This window comes from Chiloscyllium punctatum, chromosome 34 (assembly GCF_047496795.1).
Source record: "Chiloscyllium punctatum isolate Juve2018m chromosome 34, sChiPun1.3, whole genome shotgun sequence".
NCBI lineage: Eukaryota > Metazoa > Chordata > Chondrichthyes > Orectolobiformes > Hemiscylliidae > Chiloscyllium > Chiloscyllium punctatum.
Genome location: NC_092772.1, coordinates 70184245 through 70210966, shown reverse-complemented (window position 1 = coordinate 70210966; position 26722 = coordinate 70184245). Strand labels below are relative to the sequence as shown.

Here is a 26722-nt window from a genome sequence, read left to right as displayed (position 1 = left end):
GATTAGTTTTCATTTGAGAAACTACAATGAGACACAATATTGCAGTCCTGCCGTCCTGAGTGGGAACATTATGAAAGGAGCTTGTGGAGCTGTGGTAGTGTCTCTATTACTAGACCCGAGGGAAGGTTTCAACTCACACCTCCAACAGAAATATACCAAGAGCTATCTGAATGTTGATGAGAGAGTACCTAAACACAGACTGAATTGCTATTCAATACAACATTAGATCTGCTTTTATCTATTATATCAATCATCACAAAATCTGATACTTATCAGATTACCAGGTTACCAAGAAATATGTGTTGGAAAATTCGCTTCAGCCACTTTGCATTTACAAAAGACTTTCATCTGTCCCTGTTTTCTTTAACTGAAAGAAATATGAAGAGGATTTTCACTTTTACGAAAAAAGAGGACATGTTTCCCATATAAATTAATGCTTCTTCGACGCCTTTTCAGATTATGTAAGGTTTCATAATAACGCTTTACTTTCGGATAGTGGGGATACCTGTATCTAATTCTGTGGCTTATACGTTCCTGGAAAATATTTGAAAATGCTGCAGAATTCAAGATTACGATGTCTAAGTAATTAGATTGATTTTTTTTTGTTGCAAAGGGGCAAGTCCAAACAATTGAAACACATTAAACATTGTTCTCTCATGCTATAAATTTGAAATAAAGTTGATACCTTCTTCAGTAAACTAACAAACTCTACAATCAATTACTTGTCAGTCAGTTGATTGCCTACTTTGTAACTAAATGTTGTGATTCATCTAAATATTACTCTGTCCTTTGATCAAAGTGAATTTGTAATTGTTGTTCAGTTTATGAATTGTCAGATACTTGTTTTTTTTTTATTTTTCCATTCACCTGTTCATTTTGACCGTAAGATTGAAATGCCTTGAAAATATTGGAGTTCGTTCATTTAAAAATAAGGTTTGCACATCTCTCACATATCTCATTTCTTGTATTATGATTCAAGAATGTTTTCTGGTGGAATTCAAGTAAATTCCAAACATTTGTTCAATTCAAATAAGGTCTTTAACACCCAGTTATCAATCTGATGTTAATGTTTCAGCTGGTTACATTGACATTGATTAGGTACTCATTCAGAGAGATCAACTGACAATTATAAACTATTTGCAGACTTATTGAATTGAAAGAAATATTCAGACGTGCAAACATTGTTTGGAAGGAATTGCTTTTTCATTCAAATGTGTAGGCTTTTCAAGAATTCTATATCGCCTTTCACTGGTTTTCTTGTCGAGAAATCAAATTTATAATTCATGTGAATTCTAATGTGTTCGTATTTTGAAATTTGCATCAGATTTAAGAAGAAAAAGAGGAAGAATTAACATGGAAACTTCAGTGAATAGAAAGCACAGTAAATTAAATTGACAGAGGCAACATTTAGTATTATCTCTGAACATTCAGTCAAATATTTCTAATGTCAAAAGAGAGTGGTGCTGGAAAAGCACAGCAGGTCAGGCAGCATTCGAGGAGAAGCAGAATCGACGTTTTGGGAATGAGCCCTTCATCAGGAATCTTTTCTGATGATGGCCTAATGCCTGACAGGTTGATACACCTGCTCTTTGGATGTGCCTGCCCTTTTCCAATGCTACAGATTTCCTCACTTTCTCCAAATATGTTTAATGAACACAAACTGAAAATGTTCGCATCAGCAGTTGAACAAGACCAAATTAACACATTCTTTTGCAATATTTATAGTGAAAACCTGTTTGAGAACATGCAACAAATCAGATCAAACAACATCTCTTGCCATGAGAACCCTTGGCCATTCATAATAAAGTATAACCATGCTTTGAACAACCAGTATGGTGTATTACTACTGAACTGAAATGCCAGTAGACAACGATTGCATTTATTGGGGGGAATGATAACCAGATCCTTTATGTGATAATGGTGATTGATCTCAGAAACAATAAAATTTTACTGTGATTATTCCACTGAACAGTAATTAGATGGTCATGAAGATATTTGTGTGGCTTAATGTGCAGTGTTTTGTGTGAACATTGATTTCAGTAACATTGAGATATTTTACAAGATTGACAATTAACAGTTAAAGATAAGTTTTAAATGCAACATTTAAAAAAACTCAGTTTTGTTTAGAAAAACACAATTCTAAGTTTATACCATCCCTACTGTGTGGAAACAGGCCATTTGATCCAACAGGTCTACACTGCGGAATACAGGGTTAATGGTAGGGTTCTTGGTCAGGTGGAGGAACAGAGGGATCTTGGGGTCTATGTACATAGATCTTTGAAGGTTGCCACTCAGGTGGATAGAGTTTGTAAGAAGGCCTATGGAGTATTATCGTTCATTAGCAGAGGGATTGAATTCAAGAGTCGTGAGGTGATGTTGCAGCTGTACAGGACTTTGGTTAGGCCACATTTGGAGTACTGTGTGCAGTTCTGGTCGCCACACTTTAGGAAAGATGTGGAAGCTTTGGAGAGGGTGCAGAGAAGATTTACCAGGATGTTGCCTGGAATGGAGAGTAGGTCGTACGAGGATAGGTTGAGAGTTCTCGGCCTTTTCTCGTTGGAACGGCGAAGGATGAGGGGTGACTTGATAGAGGTTTATAAGATGATCAGAGGAATAGATAGAGTAGACAGTCAGAAACTTTTTCCCCGGGTACAACAGAGTGTTACAAGGGGACATAAATTTAAGGTGAAGGGTGGAAGGTATAGGGGAGATGTCAGGGGTGGGTTCTTTACCCAGAGAGTGGTGGGGGCATGGAATGCGCTGCCCGAGGGAGTGGTAGAGTCAGATTCATTGGCAACCTTTAAGCGGCATTTGGATAGGTACATGGATGGGTGCTTAATCTTGGATAGAAGTTCAGCACAACATCGTGGGCCGAAGGGCCTGTTCTGTGCTGTATTGTTCTATGTTCTATGTTCTATGTTCTAAAGAATAATCCACTCAGCACCATTCTGCTCTCAGATTACTGGACATTTACCCCTGACTAATGCACATAACCTACACATCCCTGAACAGAGCGTGCAGCTTAGCATGGTCAATTTATCTAACCTGCATATCTTTGGATTGTGGGAGAAAACCAGAACATGCAAACTCCACGCAAACATGTGGCCGAGGATGGAATCAAACCCAAGTGCATAGCACTGTAAGACACGAGTGCTAACCACTGATCCTCTGTTCTCAATGTCTAACCCCATGCAAGAAGTGAGATAAGTGAGAGATGTGCAAAGTCAAATTTCAAATGAACACTCTCTGATGTTGCCAAAGCGTATCAATCTTACATTCAATATGAATAGGTGAATCGAAAACAAAAAATAGAAATTCCTGACAAATCATGAATGAACAATAATTAGAAAATTAATATGATCAAAGGGCAAACAAAATTCAGATGAATTGCATTGTTTAATTACAAATTTGGGAAAGGGCTAACTAATGAATAATGGGAAGTGACATTTGTTTACTTCACTCATGAAGAAATTGACTTGCTTTTCATCTTCGTAACACTGCAGAATAGCAATTTATGTGCCTGAAATGTTTGAATTAAGCTCTTCCCAATAAAAAAAATCAGTAAAATCACATTGACTTCTTCATCTTTAAGACTGCAACAACATCAAATACTTTCCAGGAATTTAGAACCAGCAGAATTAGTTAATTTGGTTGCTTGGAAACTCGAAGAGAATAAACAGCAGATTCTGTAAATTAGTCACTCAATGTGATTATTCAGCTGAAGACAACATCCTTTCTTTGCAAAAATGCTCAACTTCGAAAAATTCAAAATGCATTCTCATTGTTAAATGAAACAATACAGAAATGTTAACTCTTTTCCATTTGACTTAAAAAAACGCAGGAATTTTACATAAGTTTGTGTCATGAAAAATACTTCAATCTTATGATGATGAGAAATACAGTAAATGTTCGCATCAAAGTGAAATATATTTAAATGAATTCAATTATGTTTCTGCGGGTAAAATAAGAATTAATATTAACAATGATTGAGAGATTGCACACTATATTAGTTATTCATGTAAAGAGCCGTAATTCCACGTTCACAGCACGTACTGGATTGAATAATTATTAGGTATGAGCAACAATTGACTTATAAAATTCGATCAATGAATTTAGAAATAATGAGAAATCTCGTTTTGCTATGTGACTGAGGAATATGTGCAAACAAACAGGAATTATTGCAATGAAAATTAATTGCAGGTCTGTGAATTTAGTTTTATGAATTGAAGAAAAAATGAGCCATTAAGTGATTATAGAAAATTTTTTTCATTCTTTACTAAAAAATGAAGGTAACACAAGAAATACGAATTTCTATCAAATGGTTTCATCATAGAGACATGTTATTTTAATTTAGATGATTAATATTATGGTCAGAGTTCAGACATTTGTGTCAGAATTTGGAAGAAAGTTAATAGATAATGAAAGTGAGCATGAAAGTGAACGATACAGTCAATGACATTTGGTACATAAAGGAATTATAATAATTGTTTATTATTGTACAGTGATGAATAATGTTGGAATAGAAAAGACAAAAAGAATTAACATGTTTAAAACAGTTCTTTTCTTACAATTAAATGAAACCAATAATCATTTTGCAAAGCACGTGATTTGGAAAAAAAAAACAGTCATTTACTGTGTTATATAAACTGAAAACTACTTCCATTTTGCAAAAATGGAGACTTTCCCAAATTCAAAACTTAGGTTTGCTGAATTATACAACAAAAACGGTTGCAATTTGAAATATCTATTGCACACAAATTTAAAATAAGTAAACTTAAAGATTTTTAGAATCACAAAACGTTTGTTGTTTGCATGATTGTATTACAGTCACTATCTGTGATAAAGTAGAAGCATTGTTTTAAGCAACATAAATCATCATTAACTACTGAACTGAAATAGAAGATATCAGTTCCACTTGTTGCACGGAATAGTAAAAAAATGCTTACTGTTGACATTGGTTTCGGGAGCAATAAGTTACTTCCTCAGGTTATTCTACTGAACAATAATCAGATGGTGATGGATGTCTTTCTGTTGCTTTATGTGTATTGTTTAGTGTGAACATTGGGTTTGATAAAATTGAGGTATTTGCATGAATTAGGAACAGAGTGATAATTGGGTGTGAATGATCTGATTTAAAATCAGACAGTTTATGATATTTACCAGGATTGCTGAATGAAACGTTCTTAAACCATCATGCAATCAATGGGATAAGTGAGAGATATGCAAATTGAACTTTCAAATGAACACACCCTGATATTTTCACGCCATTTCAATGTCACATTCAATATAAATAGATGACTGGAAATCTAAAAACAAATCTCACACAATTCATAAACTGACCAATAACCAAAAATTGATAAATAATAGCAAGTCACATTTGTTTATTTTACTGAGAAGTAATTGATCTTTTCTCATATTTATAGCACGGGAGCATAAAATTCTGTGTTGTTTTAACTAAGATCTACAGAACAAGAGAAAATTAATGACTATCATGACTTTGCATATTTCAGCTTTATGACTGCAACATTCTCAAATATTTTCTGAGGAATATTGATTGAGTGGAATTAGATACATTTTGCTATGAGTGACTAGAAGAAAGTATATAGCAGAAAGTGTGATTATTGGAATGGACGATCATACCTCCAAATAATCTACTGATATTGTGATTGGATATATAGTAAATGTCAGAATCAAAGTAAATTACAATCAAATCAATTCAAAAATGTTTCCAAGTTTAAAATGAATACAATATTCACAATGATTGAGAGATTGTACATTGTAATGTCCTTGCAGTATTTATTGTACAGAAGCATAATTCCACATTTGTAGCCCTTACTGGATTGCACAATTATTAGATATAAGATATATTAGCAACAAACGGAATTTTAATATATATATTCGTGAATTTGAGAATAATGAGATATCTCATCTTGATATTAGACTGAGTAATATGTAGAAATGAAGAGTAATATCGCAGGGAAAAGGAATTGGAGTTCTCTGAATTTCAAAGGCTGAGATAATTGTTATATTTCACCTGAGCAAAAATCAGATATTTACAAAGAATTTTGCAAGGGATATTATTGGTCGTTTGGTATGTGCATGGGCCTGAACAAATAGGTATTAATATAGTAGCATTGACAATAAGAAATAATGAATGAAATTTTCAAAAAAACACTGCATTTTTACAAAGTCTATGTTAAATTGCTGTGCAATTACTGTAATTGATCATTGCTTTTAGAATCCTGACAGATAAATTGACTTAATATTTTGAAAACACTTTGCTCTGATGTTGATTGAATATTCATTAAAATTAAGAAACTGAAAATTAAAGCAGAAAACTTAGCTGGATGGTGTGAAAAAAATCATTCAGCAGCAACTGAAAAAAATGATTTTGTTTAAAAATGCAGGCAATGCAAGATTTATATGCTTCCAATAGTTTTCATGTCAATTTTGTTGGTGTAATTTTTACCACAATAAATGTTCCAATATTTATTTCAGAATTAGGAGGAAAAGAATTAGGCCATAAAAGTGACTATTACTGTGAACAAAATATAAAGTCACTAACATTTGATACGGAAAGGAATTCTCATAATTGTGTGATTATTGTTCACTGACATCTACTATGGGAGGAAAAAGAGAATTGTCAACATTTCCAAGCAATTTTTTTCTTATAATGAAATGAAAATAAAAATAATTTTGTAGGGCAATTTGTTTGAAAAAAGGAAACAGTCATTTCATATGACATTTGAGCTGAAAACTCGTTCCCGTTTCCCCCAATTGTAGTCTTTAAATTAATTTAAAGCTTAGTGTTGGTTGAACAAAAGAACAAATGGATATAATCGAAATGTTTTCTTGTACACCAAAAAAAGTAAATGTAAAGCAATTTTATCATGAAAATTATATCGCTCTGAATGTAATCATTTCACACAATAAATGTATGTGTTGAATTGAAATGTCATCATAGCTGTCGAATTGTTTTCACTGGCAGGAAATGAGGACTCAGGAATCTGAGCTCAGGCATGTGGAAGATGTTTACTCATGCAGCAACCAGTTAATGAAGGGATCGTCCCCCGAGGCCAATCTCGGAAGGGAGATCCATAACACACTGTAACATGTACAGTAAAAAGCAGCATTTTTATGGACTTTCTGCATCACAATGGCCACGTGCAATGTGATTACAGCCCTTCCCTCCTCATCTAGCCACCCAATTGAAACACATAATCGCAGATGGGCATTCTAATGGACCTCCCCAGATTCCTGTTGGGATCTTTCCATGCATCTTATTGACTTAGATTCCAAAGGTATTCCTGAACTCCCTCGGGCATCTCAGGATACCGTATCAGTTGAGACATTTTGAGTTCTGCCATTCATTTAATTTTATTTTATCAAAGCCAATTACTCCTCATATCGTTCACTGTCTTAATTATATATGTACAAAAAAATAGAAAAGACAGTTGATTTTCGCTTACTTGCTATAAGATTAGTAATATGACTTGTGTTATAAAGTTTGTTATATTGTGTAAAATTATACAGCTACTCTTTCTGTCAGGACTTTATAATTAATGAGCAGTCAACATCATACCGTGAAGTTAATTCCTAAAACTAGCTAACTTCAACTCACAGTCTAAATGTTTTTTCCATAATGTTTTTAGTAGGCATTTGTTACATATATCAAACCTATGTTGCAAATTTCCCCTATTATACTCAAGAATCTGTAATTAGAACCTATATTTAATATTCTGAGTAACTGTAAAATAATAACTATATCTGACAATAGCTGTTTAGTGAGTTAACTGTGCTGCACCCTGCAGCTGCTGTTTATTCATTTACTGGGACAATTATCCTTTCAATTATGAAGATCAGGATTGGTCATTTATCTGTATGTCGGCATGCTCTTATCAAGAAATGTCAGGAATGCTGTCGTCCTGGCGTTGGAGTAGGTCCATTGGTAGTGTGATTTCTTTTAATTTAAGGCTGGAACAGAATGTTAGTCGAGTTTATCACCCCCCTGACACCTTGTATTTTAGTTCGAAGGTAGGCTGCCTGTATTTAAATGTCAGGCATTTTGTATGAGCCAATATGGACCATTCTATTCCAGGTGGGGGCAGGCCTTGCCCAGAACAGTAAATCAACTAAGATTCAAGTATTAAAATAAAAATCACCATTCACTTCCATTGGTTTCTGTACAATGCAAGACGTTTACGTTTCTGAGCCTTAATTTCACACTTAAAGCTGGATAGACTGGATTTGATCAATTCTTAAATATTAGATACAAGCAACAATTAATCTTAAAAACATTTCATAGCAAACTTAAAAATGATTAGAAATCTCATATAGCTGCCCGTCATGTGTAAAAATGAGCAGCATTTATTGGAGTGTAAAACAGCAGCTGCAGGGTACAGCCCAGTTAACTCACTAAGCAGCTATCATGACAACAGAAAAGTTCATTTGTCAGATATAGTTATTATTTTACAGTTACTCAGAATATTAAATATAGGTTCTAAGTACAGATTCTTGAGTATAATAGGGGAAATTTGCAACATAAGTTTGATATATGTAACCAATGCCTACTAAAAACATTATGGAAAAAGCATTTAGACTGGGATTTGAAGTTAGCTAGTTTTAGGAATTAACTTTTACGGAATGATGTTGACTGCTCATTAATTATAAAGTCTCTTAATATGTAAGGCCGAATATTAATCCAATGAATTCTGGGAACATTCAGATGAGAAGGGAACAGATATTATCTGTGAGTGTTGGATAGGGAATCATTAATTAGTTTGTGTTTGTGTTATCCTGGAATAAGAGAACTATTATTCTTCTTTTAATATTGACACTAAGAAATAATGGATTAAATTAAAATGTGAATTTGATGATGTTTGTTACAAAACCTAAACTGAATTACTATGTGATTTTTGGAATGGCAATGAATTGATAATTAATTTTAGAACTTTGGCAAAATAAATGATTCAATATTTTCAAATGGATTTGCTCTGATGATGACTAGATATTTCTTCATCTGTCAGCTGAGAATGCAAATTCTGCCATGATGACATGGAAAGACATTAGACATTCAGTGAACGTTAATCAGAAATGGTTTGTCATTCAACATTCTCAGATCTTCAAGATTTCTATATTTGGTTTCTCTACTTTTCTTCTGGAGAAATATAATATATAATAAGAACAAATTCTGCATTGTGTTTAATTCATACAATTTTTCATATCATCAATATTTAGACATTTGAGTCAGAATTATAATGAAAATAAGTCAATAAGGAAGATTTATTTTCACAGAAGCATACAGTCAACAGCATTTATCAACGTATTTGTTTCAATATTGTCTCTGAATAAACAGTTAAATATGTTTAATGGGGATCTGTTGACAATGTAATGAACCACAATATCATTTTTATCATAATTTTTGGATTGGAAATTTATCAGAAAAAAAATCTTACATTCAGGACTTGCTTCATCTCGATACATGTTACACGTGGTATCCTCAGGCATAAGTAATAAGGTGTTATCAATAATCTGGGAAAGACGTAGTGTGTAAATTATAATAAGGTGTCTCTTACATATGTCTGGATCTGGTGAGACTGTGATGTTTGCTATGATTATTCATCCTGAGAACAATTAGACACGTACAAAGTGTTTTTCACCGAACAGTAATTAGGTGGTCTTGAAGACCATTACAAGTACTTTGATTTCAATAATGTTGAGCTGATTTCCATGATCTGGGAAATGTTTCACAACATTTTACCAAAATTCTGGATTGTAAGCATTCAATGAGTATTGTGTAAACACCCTTCACTTGTCGTCATTCTCAAGTGAGGTGTCTAATGACTCAGGCACTGGCTGGAAGTCAAGGTGCCAGGAAGTCTGCTTCAACCTCTCCAAAACACAGCTCTTGGGCTGGTTGTAACAGGATCTACCGAACCTTTCTGAGCTCTTTGACTGGGCTTTCCACTGTTTTCTGGAGCTGGTTACTTTGTCTTCTGTTTCCTTTCATTTGACCTTTTTAGCTCTGCTTTCCCCAGCTGTGGGAATATTTAGAAAGTTCAATTATGGGCCACAGGTCACTTGACCTTAGCAGACAGATAAAATATGGTTCACTTATTGTTGTAATAACGAATTGAGAATGAATCTTTGCATTTTAACAAATAAAATGTTTCAATTTTATCAGTGGTTTACAATGACATTGATTAGATAGTCATTAAGAGAGATCAACTGACAATGATAAGCTATTTGCAGGATTAATGAATTGAAAAAGGATACAGACGTACAGAGATTTTTTTGGAAGGCATTGCTTTTTCATTCTAATATCTTTGTTGTTCAAGAGGTCTATGTAGGTGTTCATTGGTTCTCTTGTCCAGATGCTACTTTATAATTCATATTGCTTTTATTGTGCCCAGAGTTTTGAGATTTGTATCAGATTAAGAAGAAAACGAGGAGCTATTAAAATGAGAACTTGAGTGAATAGAAAGCACAGTAGATTTAAATTACAGAGGAAACAGAGAGTATTTGCTCCAAATAAGCAAATTTTTTTTTATGTCGAAAGTGCGGTGGTGGAAAAACACAGTAGACCAGGCAGCATCCATAGAGCCGGAGATTCCCGATGAAGGCTTATGCCTGAAACATGGTTTCTCCTGCTCCTCAGATGCTGCCTGACATTCTGTGCTATTCCAGCACCACATTCTTTACTCTGATCTCCAGCATCTACTTTCCTCACTTTCCAAATATTTGTAATGGACATGAACTGAAAATGTTAGCCTCGGCAGTTGAACAAAACCAAATTTACACTTTTTTGTGCAATATTTGGATTGAAAATTGTTTGTGATCATGCAACACTTTAGGACATATGAACACCTCTTCCGTTGGAATCCTTTGCCATTCATAATAAAGAATAACCACTGCTTTGAACAACCAGTATCGTGTGTAATTACTGAACTGAAATACCAGAGGACAACGTCTGCATTTATTGGAGGGAATGATAACCAAATCCTTACTGTGGCAGTGGGGATTGATCTCAGCAACAATCAGATAGTTACTCTGATTATTCCACTGAACAGTAATTAGATGGTCATGAAGACCTTTGTGTGGCCTCATGTTTAGTGTTTTGTGTGAGCAATGATTTAAAAAATATTGAGATATTTTACAAGATTTAGGAACACTGATAATCAAGTGTTAAAGGTATTAACTAAAGTCAACTTTTAAAAAGTTAGAATTGCTTAGAGAAACGCAATTAAACTATTGTAGAATCCCTGTTAGCACAGTGTGGTAACAGGTCATTTCGTTTAAAAAAATGACCCTCCAAAGAGTAACCCAGCCAAACACTTTCCCAACCATATTCCTCTACATTTACTGCTGACTAAAATACACATCCCTGAACACAATGTGCAATTTATTATGGTCTGCTCACCTAACCTGCACGTCTTTGGATTGTTGGAGGAAACCACAGCAAAGTTACATAGACTTGGGGAGAATGGGTGAAGTACACAAAGACAGTCACCGAGGATGGGATCAAACCGAGATCCCTGGAACTGTGAGGCAGCATTGTTAATGACTGAGCCACTGTGGAATTACATGCAATAAGTAAAATCAGTGAAAGGTATGCAAAGACAAATTTCAAATAAACACCCTCCGCTATTGTCAAAGCATGTAAAGTTTACATTCAATACGAATAGATGAATGGAAAACAAAAAAAACTTCAAGAATTCACGAATGAAAAATAATTAGAAATTTAATTTGATCAAAGGTCATTCCAATATTTAGATGAATTGCAATTTTTAATAACAAATGTAGGTAATTAGCTGACTAATGAATAATTGGAAGTGTCATATGTGTACTTTACAGACGAAGAAAGCGACTTGTTTTCCACCCTTGTAACACAGCAGAATAAAAATGTGAATGTCCGAAATGTTTGAATCGAGCTCTTTCGAACAAAAAACTAATCACTTAGCTTTTTACCTTTAAGACCGCAACATTCTCAAATATTTTTCAGGAATTTAGAACCAGCAGAACTAGTTAATTTCTTTTCTTGGGAACCCGAAGAAGAGAATAAACAGCAGATCCTGTGAAGAAGTCATTCAATGCGAACATTCAACTGAAGACAACATTCCTTCTTTCTAAAAATGTTCAACTTTCAAAAATTCAAAATTTATTGTCATTGTTTAATGAAACAATAAAGAGATGCTGATGCTTTTTCATTGGATTTTGTTGCATGAAAAATGCTTAAGTCTTAAGTGTTAGCATTGAAGTGAAATATATTTACATGAATACAACTATGTTTCAACAGGTAAAATAAATATTGATTGTTACAATGAATGAGAGATTGTACACTGCAATACATATGAAGAATTAACATGATTCAATATTTCAAAAGCACTTTACTGTGATGTCGATTGAATATTTATTAAGATCAGTGAACTAAGGAATAAAACATAGTAGCTAGCTTTACGTATTAAAGAAAAAATGAGACATTCAGTGATTATTGAACAAAATTCTTTTCTGAACTCAAAAATATATGCAATATACAAATTGCGAATTTCTTTCACTGTATTCCTTGTAGAGATGGTACGTTGATTAATATTATAATCAAAGTGTCAGAATTAGGAAGAGAATTAATAGATCATGAAAATGAGCATGAAAATAAACAAACAATGAAGTCACTGCTGGGTGGTATATGAAGCGATTGTAATAATTGTGTCATTATTGTACAATGATGAATAATGTTGGAATTGAAACAACAAAAAATTCAACACTTCTTTTCTTACAATGCAATGAAAGCAATAATCATTTTGTAGCATGCATGATTGGAAAAAGCAGTCTTAATATGACATACAGTGGACTAACTTTTTTGCAAAACTGTAAGAAGTTCATAAATTCAAAATGTAGCATTTGTTGAATTTGCAACAAAAATGGTTATAATTTGAATTATCTTTTGCACACACACAACAGAAGAGGAGCTTAAAGATTGTTAGAATATTTTTAAAAAATGTTTCCAGTGTTATTGTATTACAGTCAATATCCATGATAAATTAAAATTATTGGTTTAAACAACATAAATTGTCATTAACGATTGAACTGAAATATAAGATATCAAATGCACTTACTGCATGGACGAGTAAACAAATGCTTACTGTTGTCATTAGTCTCAGGAACAATAAGATACTCAGGTTATTCCACTGAACAGTAATCAGCTGATGATGAATATCTTTGTGTCACTTTATGTGCACTGTTTTGTGTGAACATTGACTTCAAGAAAATTGAGATATTTACATGAATTAGGAAGAGATTGGTAATTGGGTGTTAAGGATCTTATTTAAGATTAGACTTTTTAAATAGTTGATAGAATTGCTGAGCAAAACACACTTCAGACATCATGCAATAAATGAGATAAGTGATTATGAGAAATGAAGTTCAGTCACTTCAATAACTTCAGTCCGGAACAAGACCTGAATCAGTAGTATCGTTTATTACGCTGTTGCAAGAGGGGTGTGGTGTCCACTGTCCACAAGGCACACACACACACTGAATTTAACGAGTACACAATATTTATGTAATTCGTTTCTCTTCCCTCCTCCCATTGCTCCTCCCCTGTTTACAACTATTTCTAATCTAAACCGGCTGTTTATCTCTGAACTCATCCAGCCTCGTCCCTGACAAAATGTTTATCTCTGGCCTCACAAGGCCGTTTGACCACCTCCCTCTGTGGTATTATTGTTATTTATCCTTCTTCACTGCCATCTATTTCCATGCTAACCAAAGCATAATTTCTTTTTATTCTTTATTTACACCGAGTCTTATGACCTTTTTATGGTGTTATATTGTTCCTGCTGACGCGGGAAACAGATGCTTGTAACTGTTTGTACAGGTATATCTAGCTTAACCTGCACCCCTCCCCTCGCAGCACCTTAACTATTTGTCTATAACATCTCCCGTTATTTGCAGACACATTTCATTCTTGTATGCACATTTTAGCTAATACAAAAGCAATAATATATTTCCTTCACATAGTTTTCATTCTTGTTAACTCAGCTCTTGGCTGAAACAATTATACACTGGTGCGAGTTCATTTACCTTGAATAAACAATTATGATTGCAGAAGTAACAGTGCTTTACATGTATCCCACAGTGATAAATATGCAAAGTCAAATTTCAAATGAATGCACTTGGATATTTTCACAGCAGTTCAATCTCACATTAAAAATAATAGGTGAGTAGAAAATGAAAAAACAAATTTCACACAATTCATAAACATCAATACTTAAAAATTAATAAATAAAAAGAATTGGCATTTGTTTATTTGACTGAACAAGAAATGTATTTTTTCTCCTCATTTTTATAGCACTGGAGCATCAAGTTCTATGTACTGTTTGAACTCAGCTCTTCAGAACAAAAGAAAATAAATTAATATCATTACTTTGTATATTTCATCTGTATGACTGCAACATTCTGAAATATTTTCCAACGAATATTGATTGAGTGGAATTAGATACATTCTGTTATTAGTGACCTGAAGAAAATTAATAGCAAATACTGTGATTATTGGAATGAACAACAGATGGAAGCATATCTAATATTGAATTGAAAGGCAATTCATTTGATTCTTAGATATTTTCTAATCAACATTGAGAGCTGCTCTGGCACAACTCTGTGCAAGGTGGGAATTGAAACTGTACCTCCTGGTCTGGTAACAGAGACACTATCAGAGCTGTACAACATTCCTTCATAATGTTCCCAACCAGGCTGGGCAGGTCTATAATCACATGCTCACTGTGGTTACTCAAGTGAAAAATAATCAGATGTTTATTGTGATAATTGGATTGGAATTAAATGGATGGATCCTGTGTGTAATGTACTTAAAATTAAATAGTAATTTACAATAATGATGGGAGTTAACAGATGTCTTAATTAAATATGATTTTTATGATAATTTGTGGAATGACAACTTGACAGATTTGTGTGATTACTGTAAATTGATAAATAAAAATGAATACAATCATTCTACATGTTCATAATAGTTTCTCATTTTATAAAATGCAACGTAAATTTTGTTTGTTCTACACATAAATTGGAACAAAATGATGACTTGGTCAGTCAATGGGAGTAATCAGCTGAAGACAACTTTCATTGTTTCTGAAAATGTCTGATTTCTAAGAAGTCACCATTTCCTGTGATTGTTTAATGAAACAAGAAAGATCTCAATCCTTTTTTTGTGTACTTCAAAAAAATTCATTGGAATTTAAATAATTTTGCACAAGAAAAATATTCAACTATTATTGTGATTGGAAGCACAATAAATGTTAACATTGAAGTGAATTAAAATCAAATCATTTCAGGAGTGTTTCCAAGTTTAAAATGAAAAGCAATATTCACAATGATTGAGAGATTCTACATTGATAAGTTCTTGCAATAGTTATTATATGGAACCATAATTCCACACTTACATCCTTCGCCAAATTGAACAATTATTTGATATTAGCAACAAATTGATTTTAAAACTACTATTAATGAATTTAAGAATAATGAGGTATCTCATCTTACTATTCCACTGAGTAATGTGCAGAAATGAAGAGAAATATTGCAGTGTAAAGTAACTGGTGTTCTCTGAATATCAATGCCTGAGATGACTGTGATCTTTCAAATGAGCAAAAGTCAGATATTTACAAAGGATGTCGCAAGGGCAGTTATTGGTCTTTTCTGGGTGTATTGGCCCGACCAAACAGGTTTTTATATTGTAGCATTCACAATACGAAATATGGAAAATATTAATAACATGCTAACTTAGACTTCGTAACAAGCACAAAGTGCTGTGTAATTATTGTAATTGTTAATTGTTTCTAGAATATTGATAGATAAACTAACTTAATATTTTGAAAGCACTTTGTTCTGACATCAATTGCGTCATAATTAAGATTGATAAACAGGAAATTAATGTATAAAAAGTCGCTTTAATAATTATAAAAAATACTCAAACAATTGACACCGTTCAACATTGGGTTTTTTTGTTGAGTCATGTTTATTTTTTTAATTTTTATCATGATAAATGTTTAGACATCTATGACAGAATAAGGAAGAAAATAATTAGACCAGGAAAGTGAGTACTATTGTGAACAAAAGGTCAGATAAATGACATTTGGTACAGAAAATTATTTTGCACAAAATGACTGATAATTACGTGATTACTGTTCATTGACAACTAATGCTGGAAGTAAAAGGAACAGATTCTAACATTTCCAAAGCTGGTTTTTTTTCTTATAATGAAATTAAAATACAAATCATTTTGTATCGATTTGAAAAAAGTGTCATTTAATGTGATATTTGAGATGAAGAATCGTTCTTTTTCCCCCAGTGTAGTCTTTTCAATAATTTAAAATTTAGTGTTATTTGAGCTAATGAACAAATGGGTGTACCTTCATTGTTTTCTTGCGTACAAAAGAAGCACAGTCAACAACATTTTTAAGTTTTGTAGAGTTAATTAGCAAAATGCATTGAAGCTATCATGCATGAAGTGAGATAAGTGAGAGAGAGAGACAAATTAAATGTTAAAATGAACACGTCGATATTTTGAAAGCATATCAATCTTATGAATTATGAATTGGTGGATGGAAAATAAAAACAAATTCCTGACAATTCAAGAATGAATAGTGATAAGAAATTTAATTTGTTCAAAGCACATAACAATATTTAGATGAATTGCAATATTTAGTTACAATTGTAGGTGATCAACTGACCAATGAATAATATGAAGTTGCATTTGGTTATTTTGCTGAAGAGGAATTTTGACTGTTTATTTTTTCATCTTTATAACACTAGAGAATAAGGATTTATGTGCTTGAAATGTCTGAACTAGGTTCTTTCAAACAGAGAAAAAAAAAATCAGTGAGTATCATTTCTTAGACTCTTCCAACTTTAAGATTGCAACATTCTCAATTACTTTTTCAAGGAATGTTGAACTAGCAGATATGATACGTTTTATTAGTGACCTGAAGAAAATAAGTAGTAGATATGGTGATGATTGAAATGCACTGCAGATTGAAGTATATTTCATGTTGTTTTGAAAAGCAGTTCAATCTCTGCCAGGTATTTTCTCATGAATATTTGGAGCTGCTCTGACACGTCTCTGCTGAAGGTGGGAATTGAAATCATTCCTCCTGATCTTGTCGTAGAGACACTGTTAGAGCTCCACACGGACCCTTCATAATGTCCCCACCCCGGAAGGGTAGGACCATAGTCACATGCTAACTGTGGCAACACAAATGAAAACAAATCAGATGTTTATTGTAATAATTTGTATGGGAATTAATTACATATTTCCTGTGTGTAATGAACTGACAAAATGAATTAGTAATTTACAGTAAAGTTGTAACAAAGCAATAATGACTTTAATTAAATATGAATCTCATGAAGATCCATGAGAGGAAAAGAAGCCTAATCATTTGATCATTGTACACTGATGAACAAAAATCAATAAAATAGTTCCATATGTTCAAAGCAAGTTTTCACAGAATAAAAAGAAAATTAAAATGCTTTTGCAACATAAATGAATAGGAAAATAAATGAATTTGTCACACAATATGATTATTCATCCGAAGACAACTTCCCTTCTTTCCCAAAATGTTCAAATTCCCAAAGTTCAAAATGTACTGTGACTATTTCATGGAACAATAGAGATATTAGCTCCTTTTGTTGAACTTCAAAACGTCACAAGAATTTTAAATTATTTTGTTCCATGAAAAATGATTAACTTGTATCGTGTTTATAAATACAGTAAATGTTAACATGTAAGCGAAACATAATTAAATCAATTCAACTTTTGTTAGGGTTAAAATAAAAATTGATATTTACAACACACACTGCAAATCTTTACATTATTTCATGCATGAGCCATAATTCCACAGATATACCCTGAACTATATTGAACAATGATTAGATAATAGCAGCAATTGGATTGTCAAAATTCTATTAAATTCTAATTTAAGAATACTGAGAAATCTTAGTTGATTATTTCACTGAACAATGCGGAGAAACGACCAGGAATTATTCTAATGAAAAGTCATTACAGTTTTCTGAACGCTTCAGGCTGAGATTACCGTGATCATTCAAATGAGCAATCATCAAATATTTACAATGAGGCATCGAATGGGAAGTCATTGGTTCCATTATGGGATCGTTCAGCTGAACAGTAAATTGATTTTTATATTGTAGGGTTCATACTCAGAAACAATTGATGCAATTAAAATGCGATTCTCACTATATTTGTTAGAAAGATTAACTCCAATAATTGTGCAATTATCGTAATGGCAGTGACTGGAAAAATAACATTATAATCTGAAAAAATAAATTGATTTAATATTCTAAAAGCACTTTGCTGTGATGATTATTGGATATTCATTAAGATCGTTAAACTGAGGAATACAATATAATGGCTAGCTTTATGGATTCACAAAAATGAGCATTTCAGTTATTATTCAGCAGAATTGTTTTTGGGTCAAACATGAAGGATTACAAGAATGACATGTTACCATCCATTGGTTTGCTTCTTGAGACGTACTTTTAATTTATATACTTTTGATCATGACCAATGTTTCGATATTCCTGTCAGAAGTAGGATGTTAATAAGTAGATAGTGAAAGTACGTATGACAGTGAACGTAAGATACAGGGAACTTCCATAATTTTGTGATGATTGTACATTGATAAATAACTTTGGAGTAAAAAAAGTAAATCAACATGTTCAAAGCAGTTTTTTTGCTCATAACAAATTGAAAATTTAAAAAAAATCATTCTACAGTGTACATGATTTGAAAACGCATCAGTCACCAGTCACAAAAAACATCGGCGCGAGACAATGAGACCCTTATGAAGGGTATTCTACTCAACAGGAATTCGAGGACCTTGAACATCTTCATGTCGTTCTTGCAAAGAACACTCTTATTATTCCTAAAGTTTTATTATCGTAAATATTTCGACATTTGTATCAGAACTCGGAAGAAAATGAGAAGCGATTCACATGAGTATTTTCATGAGTGAAAGTCAAAATAAATTTACAGTGCCATCTTTCATTATTTTCTCTGAATAAGCAGATAAAGATTTTAAAGGTGCAAGCTCAAAATGTTTTCACCTACAGGTTGTACTAAGCCAAAATACATCATTTTATTTTGCGATACTTCAACTGGATTGGAAATCTGCTATGTATGCTGACGTTAGCGTCCTCGCTCATTTGTAATAAAGCATTGTTATTGGTTTTAGTGAAATATTTCATGTGCAATTACTGAAGTGATATGTAAGAAATCAAGTGCATTTATTGGATGAAACTGCTCACCAAATGTTTATTGTGGTTCTTGTTCTCAGAAACAATAAGATACTTACTCAGGTTTAACTCTGGAGCAGTAATTAGATGACCAGGAAGACATTTGTGCAGCTGTGTGTGCCGTGTTCAGTGAGCATTTTTTTCAATTGCAACTATATTTTAAGAATATAGGAAGGGATTAATAATCGTGTGTTAAAGATCTTAATTAAAGTCATATTTTCTTTTAAAAATTACGAGAATTCCTTTGTGCAACAATAATTTGGAGATCTCGGTATTGGACTAGGGTGGACAAAGTTAAAAATCACATGACACTAGGCTATAGTCCAACAGGTTTATTTATAAGCACTAGCTTTCAAGGCTATGGCTCTGCATCAGGTGATCTGGTCTTTTAGGAGAGACACTACTAGAGATACACAAGTGCCTTTCATTATCGTCCCAACAAGGAAGGTTGGGATTATAATCAATGGGATTACTCAGATGAAAACTAACCAGTGTTCATTCCGATAATTGGGCTGGGAATTAATTCGACTGTTTCTGTGTAATGGACTGAGAATGAAATAGTAATTCACTATAATAATGGTACTAAGCACATATGCTCTTACTTACAAATTAATATCAGAATAATTGGAAGCAAGATAAATCGGCATGAGCTTATTGAAAATTCATAAAAAATACAACTGCTGAATATGTTTAAAGCAGTTTTTCTTATAAAGAAAAAGATACAACAGAGTGTTACAAGGTGATATAAATTTAAGGTGATGGGTGGAAGGTATAGGGGAGATGCCAGGGGTGGGTTCTTTACCCAGAGAGTGGTGGGGGCATGGAATGCGCTGCCCGTGGGAGTGGTAGAGTCAGAATCATTGGCGACCTTTAAACAGCATTTGGATAGGTACATGGATGGGTGCTTAATCTAGGTTAGAAGTTCGGCACAACATCGTGGGCCGAAGGGCCTGTTCTGTGCTGTATTGTTCTATGTTCTATGTTCTATGTTCTATGTTCTATAATGAGAATGTTTAGCAGTCGGATGGAATCGGAAGAAAATGTCATTCACTGTAACTATTTAGCTGCAGACATCTTCTCTTCCTTCCACAAATGTATAACTTGCAACAATTCCAAATGTATTCTAATTGATAAAGGAAAGAGCAAACACCTGTAAATTCTATTTTTTGTTTACAAAAAAGTCACAAATTTAAATAAGCTTACTGTGATCAGAATTACAATAAATCTTTGTGTTGAAGAAAAATATAATCAAATCAAATCAAAATATACATCAATATTCACAATAATCAGTTTATGTACTGAGCCATATTTCCACTTTTCTATCCCTGACTGGATTGATCAATGGTTAGATATTAGCAATAACTAAATTATTAATATGCTGTCAGTGAACTGAATATTAATGAGAAACTTCACATTGCCGTTTGAACGAGCAATGTGACAAAATAAACAAAATAAACAAAATTGGTGAAATGTCATTAGATATCTCTTAATCGATGAGGCTGTGATTACTTTGATTGTTGAAATGAGTAGTATTCCAATATTTCCAATGAGCATTGGATGGGAAATTGATGCTTTTTGGTGTAGAGCTGAAATTTTTTTTATTGTAGTATTGGCAGTAATAATCAATGGATTAAATTATGATGCGCATCACACCTTACTGAATATTTTCAAGTTTTCTAACAGGTTTCTAGGCCAATCTTCAATTTAAAAAGGGTAATTTTGGCTCAGCACATCAATAACTGCAAATATTTTCAACACATCTCCAAAGTTATTAATCTTATAATTTAAAAAAATCAAAAAATTACCTCTGTAAATGTCATTGACTCTATCTTTAGATTATCGTCAAGTTTGTTCTCTACTTATTTTCTTCCTATTTCTGACACCAGTGGCTAAATATTGATTAGATTAAAATGTCGTATGAGTGAGGTATTAGATTTCTCTGAAAGATCTGTGCAGCACAGGAATGGGTCCTTTGGCCCGTAACGTTGTGCTGAATATAATGCAAAAGAAACTCATCCCTTCTGCCTATCCTTGGTCCATATCCGTCCAAATTATCTAAATGAACATTAAATAGCCTTAATGTATCTGCCTCCACCACCAACCCTTGAAGTTCATTCCAGACACCTACCACTCCCTGTGTAAAAAGTAAATGCCCCTCACATGCCCCTTGAACTCCCCCCCCCCCCCCAACCTTAAATGCATGCCTCATAGTTTTGACGTTTCAACTCTGGGGAGAAACTTCCTGACTGACAACGCTACCTATGTATCTCCTGATTGCATAGACTTCAATCAATTCTTCCCCTCAGCCACCACCACTCCACAAAAAAGCAGCCTCTCCAAATCCAGGCAACATCCTGGTAAACGCCCTCTGTGCCATCTCCAAAGCCTCCATACCCTTCCTGAAATGTGGCGAACAGAAGTGAATACAATACTTTAAGTATGCCTTAACCAAAGTCTTACAAAGTTGCAAAATGATATCCTGACTCTTGTAACCAGTTCCCTGACGAATAAAGGCAAGCATGCCATTTGCCTTCCTTACCACCCTATCTACTTGCATGGACACTTTCAGGGAGCCATGGTCTTCAAAACCAACATCCCTTTGAAAAACAAAGCTGTTCAGGGTCCTGCCATTAACTATCTACTTTTCCTTAATATTTGAGCTCCCAAAGTGTGACACCTCACACTTGTATGGATTAAGCTTTACCTTTAATTTCTCTGCCCATAGCTGCAGTTTATCTTTTTCCTGCTGCATTCTTTGACAACCTTCTACATTATTCACAACTGCACTGAACTTTGTATCATCTGCAAGCTTATTAACTCACCCAATTAGGTTTTAATTCATGTCACTTCTATATATTTGTGTCGTAACCAGAAGGGTTCCAGTACAGATCCCTGTGGAAAAAAAGACAGAAAATGAGGGAAATTTCTTGAATAAATGTGTTTTTTTCAATGACAAAACAATTCTGATGAATAATCTCTGAAGTTGTGATTTTTGTTTTAAATTAACCCAATATTTTAATTCTCAGTTTACTGATCTTAATGAATATCCAGTACAAACTGCTTTGAATATATTGAATCATTTTAAGTGTTGATTTCTAACATTAATTATTATTTGATTATCATTTCAATTCTCACACCATCATGAGATTCACATTTTAGTTGAATCCATTATTTCTTCGTGCCAGTATCATAATGAAATATTAACATTCTTTTCAGGTCAACACACCTGCAATCAACCAGAGTTTTCTCACCCAACACTCATAGTAACTATCTCATTCTCTTTCATTTGAATTCTCGTATTAATGGAAGGATTATTAATCAGCCTTATCAATTAAGAGATGGCTAATTATTTTTCACTTCAATATTTCAGTTTTTTCAGATATACTGCACAATTACATTGCAATAAGGATTTTCTTATCAACCTTAAATTTGGTTGCAGCCATTTTAAAACTAATTATTGCTAATGTCTAACTGGTAATCATTGTTTAAATGCAATATATCCAGCTGTCGATGTGGAACAATGACTCAATACATCAACTGACAAACAATATTGCACTCTACAATCTCGTAATCTTAGCAAAATAATTTTCAGTGCAGAAGCTTAGTTGGATTGAATTGGCTGTGAGCAAAAATACATTCTGAGGAAGGGTCACTGGACCCAAAGTATTAACACTGAATGTTTCCCACAGATGCTGCCAGACCTGCTGTGTTGTTTTCCAGCAATTACTGATTTTGTTTCTGAGTTCCAGCATCCACAGTTTTTTGCGTTCTTGTACTGATTGTATTTCACTTCAATGCTAACATTTCTATATTTCTGATTATTACAAAAGAGCTAACTATTTTTCACATTAAACATTATTTAAATTTCATGTGTTTCTTGTGTACACAAACCAGAATTAACAAATGTTTGATCTATTCTTTTACAATAAATCTTGAATTCTTAGAAATCACAATTTTGTGAAACTGAGGAAAGTTGTCTTTCGCTGAGTAGTCACGTTGAATGGCGAATGCTTTGTTTCCAAATCATGTGAGTTACAAAGCAGGTCAATGTTAATTTATGTGTATGAATAACTGCAACAAACATATTGAATTATTTGATTATCATGAGACTTATATTTATTTAAGATCATTGTCGCTTCGTTCCATCATTATTAGAAATTAGGAATTCTTTTTATCCATAACACACTGGAAGTGTCTAATATAATCCTAGTCCAATTATCACGATAAATATCTGAGCAGTTTTCCCTGTGAGTAACCACAGAAAGTATGTGATTATAGTCCTGCCCTTCCTGCATGGGAACATTATGGAGGGTTCTGGTAATGTCTGTACTAATAGACCAGGAGGCAGGCGTTCAATTCCTACCTTAAACAGAGATGTGTCAAAGCACCTCAGAGTTGATTAGAAAATATCTAAGTGTCAATTGAATTACTTTTCAATCCAACATTTTCTCAACTGTTGTTGATTATAATGGTCACAATATCTTGAATTTATTTGCTTCAGGTCACTGATTAAAGTATAAATGTTATTAAGGTAAGGGGGAAAGTTTTAAAAGGCATCTGAGGGGCAACTCTTTTCACAACGTGTGTTTGGCATATTGAGATGAGATGTGAGAGGAAAGTCAGCGGCTGGTACAATTACAACATCTAAAAGACTTTCGGACAGTTACATGGACAGAAAACATCCAGAGGGATATGGGACAAACACAGGAAAATGGGACTAGTTTAGTTTCGGAAACCTGGCCGGAATGCCAATTTGGGCTGAATGGCCTGTTTCCGTGCTGTATCAGTCTAACTTTCTACAATTCAAACTTGACTGTGATAGGTAAGGGAAAGCAAAAACGGGTATTAATTCTAGTTTGTGTCCATAAAAAAGTGACATGAATTTTAAATAATTGTGTCACATGAAATAGTTCACTCTCATTGTGATTAGAAATACAATGAATGCGAGCATTAAAGTGAAATTTAATTGAATTAATTCAACTGTGTTTCCATGGTTAAAACAACAATTGATTTTCACAATGATTGTGAGTTTGTACACTGCAATATATTCACATCAGTTCACGTACTGAGCTATTATTGCACATTTATACCCCTTACTGAACTGAACAATAGTTACATATTAGCAACACATAGATTTTTGAAAATATATCAGTGCACTTCAAAGAAGGAGATATTTAATGTTGCTATGTGACTGTGCAATGTGTAGACAAGAACAGCAATCATTGCAGTGAAAAGTAATTACAGTTCTCTGAATTTATAAGGCTGAGATTACTGTGATTATTCAAATGAGCAAAAGTCAGTTTTCAAAGCATGCTGGATGCAAAATCATTGGTTCCATTGTGGGATACTTGACCTGAATACAATAGTATTGTTACAATGGATTAAATGAAACAATGGATTAAATTAAAATATGGATCTGACTATACATGTTAGAATGACAAACAAATTATTCTGTAATTATTATAAGGATAATGACTTCATAATAATTGTTGTAATCAGAAAAAATAAGTTGACTCAACATTTTAAAAGCACTTTGCTCTGATGTTGATTCGACATCATTAAGATCGGTAAACTGCAGACTAAAATCTAACAGCTGGATTGATGGATTGAGGACAATAAATGAGCCATTCGGTAATGATTGAAAAGAAATGACTTTTGCTCAAAATGCAGACAATACAGAAGGAATGTATTTCATTTAATTAGTTTACATGTAGAAACGTATGTTTTTAAATTATTTAATTTTATCCTGATCGATGTTCAAACATTTGTGTCTGAATTAGGAAGAAAATAAGGAGATAACGAAATTTAATATCAGAGTGACCACAAGATACAGTCCATGACATTTGATAGAAAAAGGAATTTGCACAATTTTGTAATTATTGAACATTGATAACCAATTAACTCCTCAGGTACTGAAGCAGTCTAACCCCAAGAACAACAAGATCTGGACAATATCCAGGTTTGGGCTGACAAGGGGCAAGTAACATACCTGCCACACAAATGCAGGCTGTGACCATCACGTATAAGAAATGACCTAACCACCATCACTTGACATTCAATGCTGTTACCATCACTGAACACCCACTATCAACATTATCCTGGGGATAATCATTGATCAGAAACTGAATTGGTCTCACTACACAAACACAGTGGCTACAAGAGTAATTCAACTCCTGGCTCCTGAAAGCCTGCCCAACAGCTACCAGGCACAAGTCAGGAGTGTGATGGAATACTCCCCACTTGCCTGGATTAGTGCCGCCCTAACAACACTCAAGGATCCCATGGCCACTTCCATCTCGAAGGACAAAGGCAGCAGCTAGATGGAAATACAACTACCTTCAAGTTCCCCTCCAAGGTACTAACCCACCCTGACTTGGGAATATGTTGCCATTCCTTCACTGTCGGTGGGTGAATGTCCTGGAAATCCCCACGCCAATGGCATCGTGGGTCAACCCACAGCAGGTAGACTGCAGCGGTTCAAGAAGACAGCTCAGCACCAATTTCTCAAGGGTAACTAGGGACGGGCAATAAATGCTGGGCCTAGCCAGTGACAACCAAATCACATCAAATAAATATTAAACTAATGTCTGTTAGATCAAAACAGCTCCAACACTGTCCTAGCTGCAATCTCTGCCTCTTCTTATTGTCAATGATAAAAGGTTACCTTGCTCCACTTTCTCATCAGTACAGTATTCCCCAGCCCTCTCTTATACCAACCAGCAGCATTTCCATCACCAGCAGCAACTCCGCTTCAAATATTTTGTCAGTAACTTTTCATTAACTGGTTACTTCAATTACAATGCAATCTCTACAAACAGACCAAGTACCTTTTAGGCAACAACAAATTTTTGAACAACTTTTCTTGATCTGTCTCTGCCATTCTTTTTGGTTATATGAGGTAGGGAGGGATTGGATCACCACAGTGATGTAAGATATATGTAACACAGTGAGACAGGAAAGCTAGTATGGCTCACGTTGACTCTTAGACCCCACACAGTGGAACGACACATTCACTGCATAATAAACACAACACAACATTTCAACCCGGTGTGACAGTAATAAAATGTGGATCGGTTGGACAGGCTGGATTTGTTACAGCCAGAGTTTGGGAGAGTGAGGGGTGACATGACTGAAGTGTCTAAGATCCTGAATGGTTTGTTAAGTAGGATGTTGAAAGGATGTTTCCTCTTGTGGGTCATACGTGAACTCGAGAGAACTGCTTTAAAATTAGATTCACCCCTTCAGGACAGAGATGAGGAGATTTATTTCCTCTCAGAGGGTTGTGCAACTTTGGAACTCTCTGCCCCAGAAGGTGAGCTCAATGAATATTTTTAAGACACAGGTTGATAGATTCTTGTTGGGGGAAGATGGAATATAAATCACTAACAGATCAGGCCTGGCCTTATTG

At 33.9% G+C, this 26722-nt stretch overlaps 1 long non-coding RNA gene across 6 annotated transcripts in view; it reads right to left on the bottom strand.

Moving 5' to 3' along the window:
- Positions 1–16083: 16083 nt before the first annotated feature.
- LOC140458926 (uncharacterized) overlaps positions 16084–26722 on the bottom strand; it is a 53062-nt gene continuing 42423 nt past the window's right edge. For 4 of the 6 annotated variants that reach the window (XR_011953766.1, XR_011953768.1, XR_011953770.1 and 1 more), the window contains 2 exons: positions 22137–22206; positions 18799–19466 (listed from right to left, as the gene is read on the bottom strand). This is a non-coding gene — a long non-coding RNA (uncharacterized lncRNA). Of the gene's footprint in view, positions 17248–18798; positions 19467–22136; positions 22207–26722 lie in introns of those variants that run through there. The other 2 variants (XR_011953769.1, XR_011953767.1) reach the window with 2 other exon arrangements.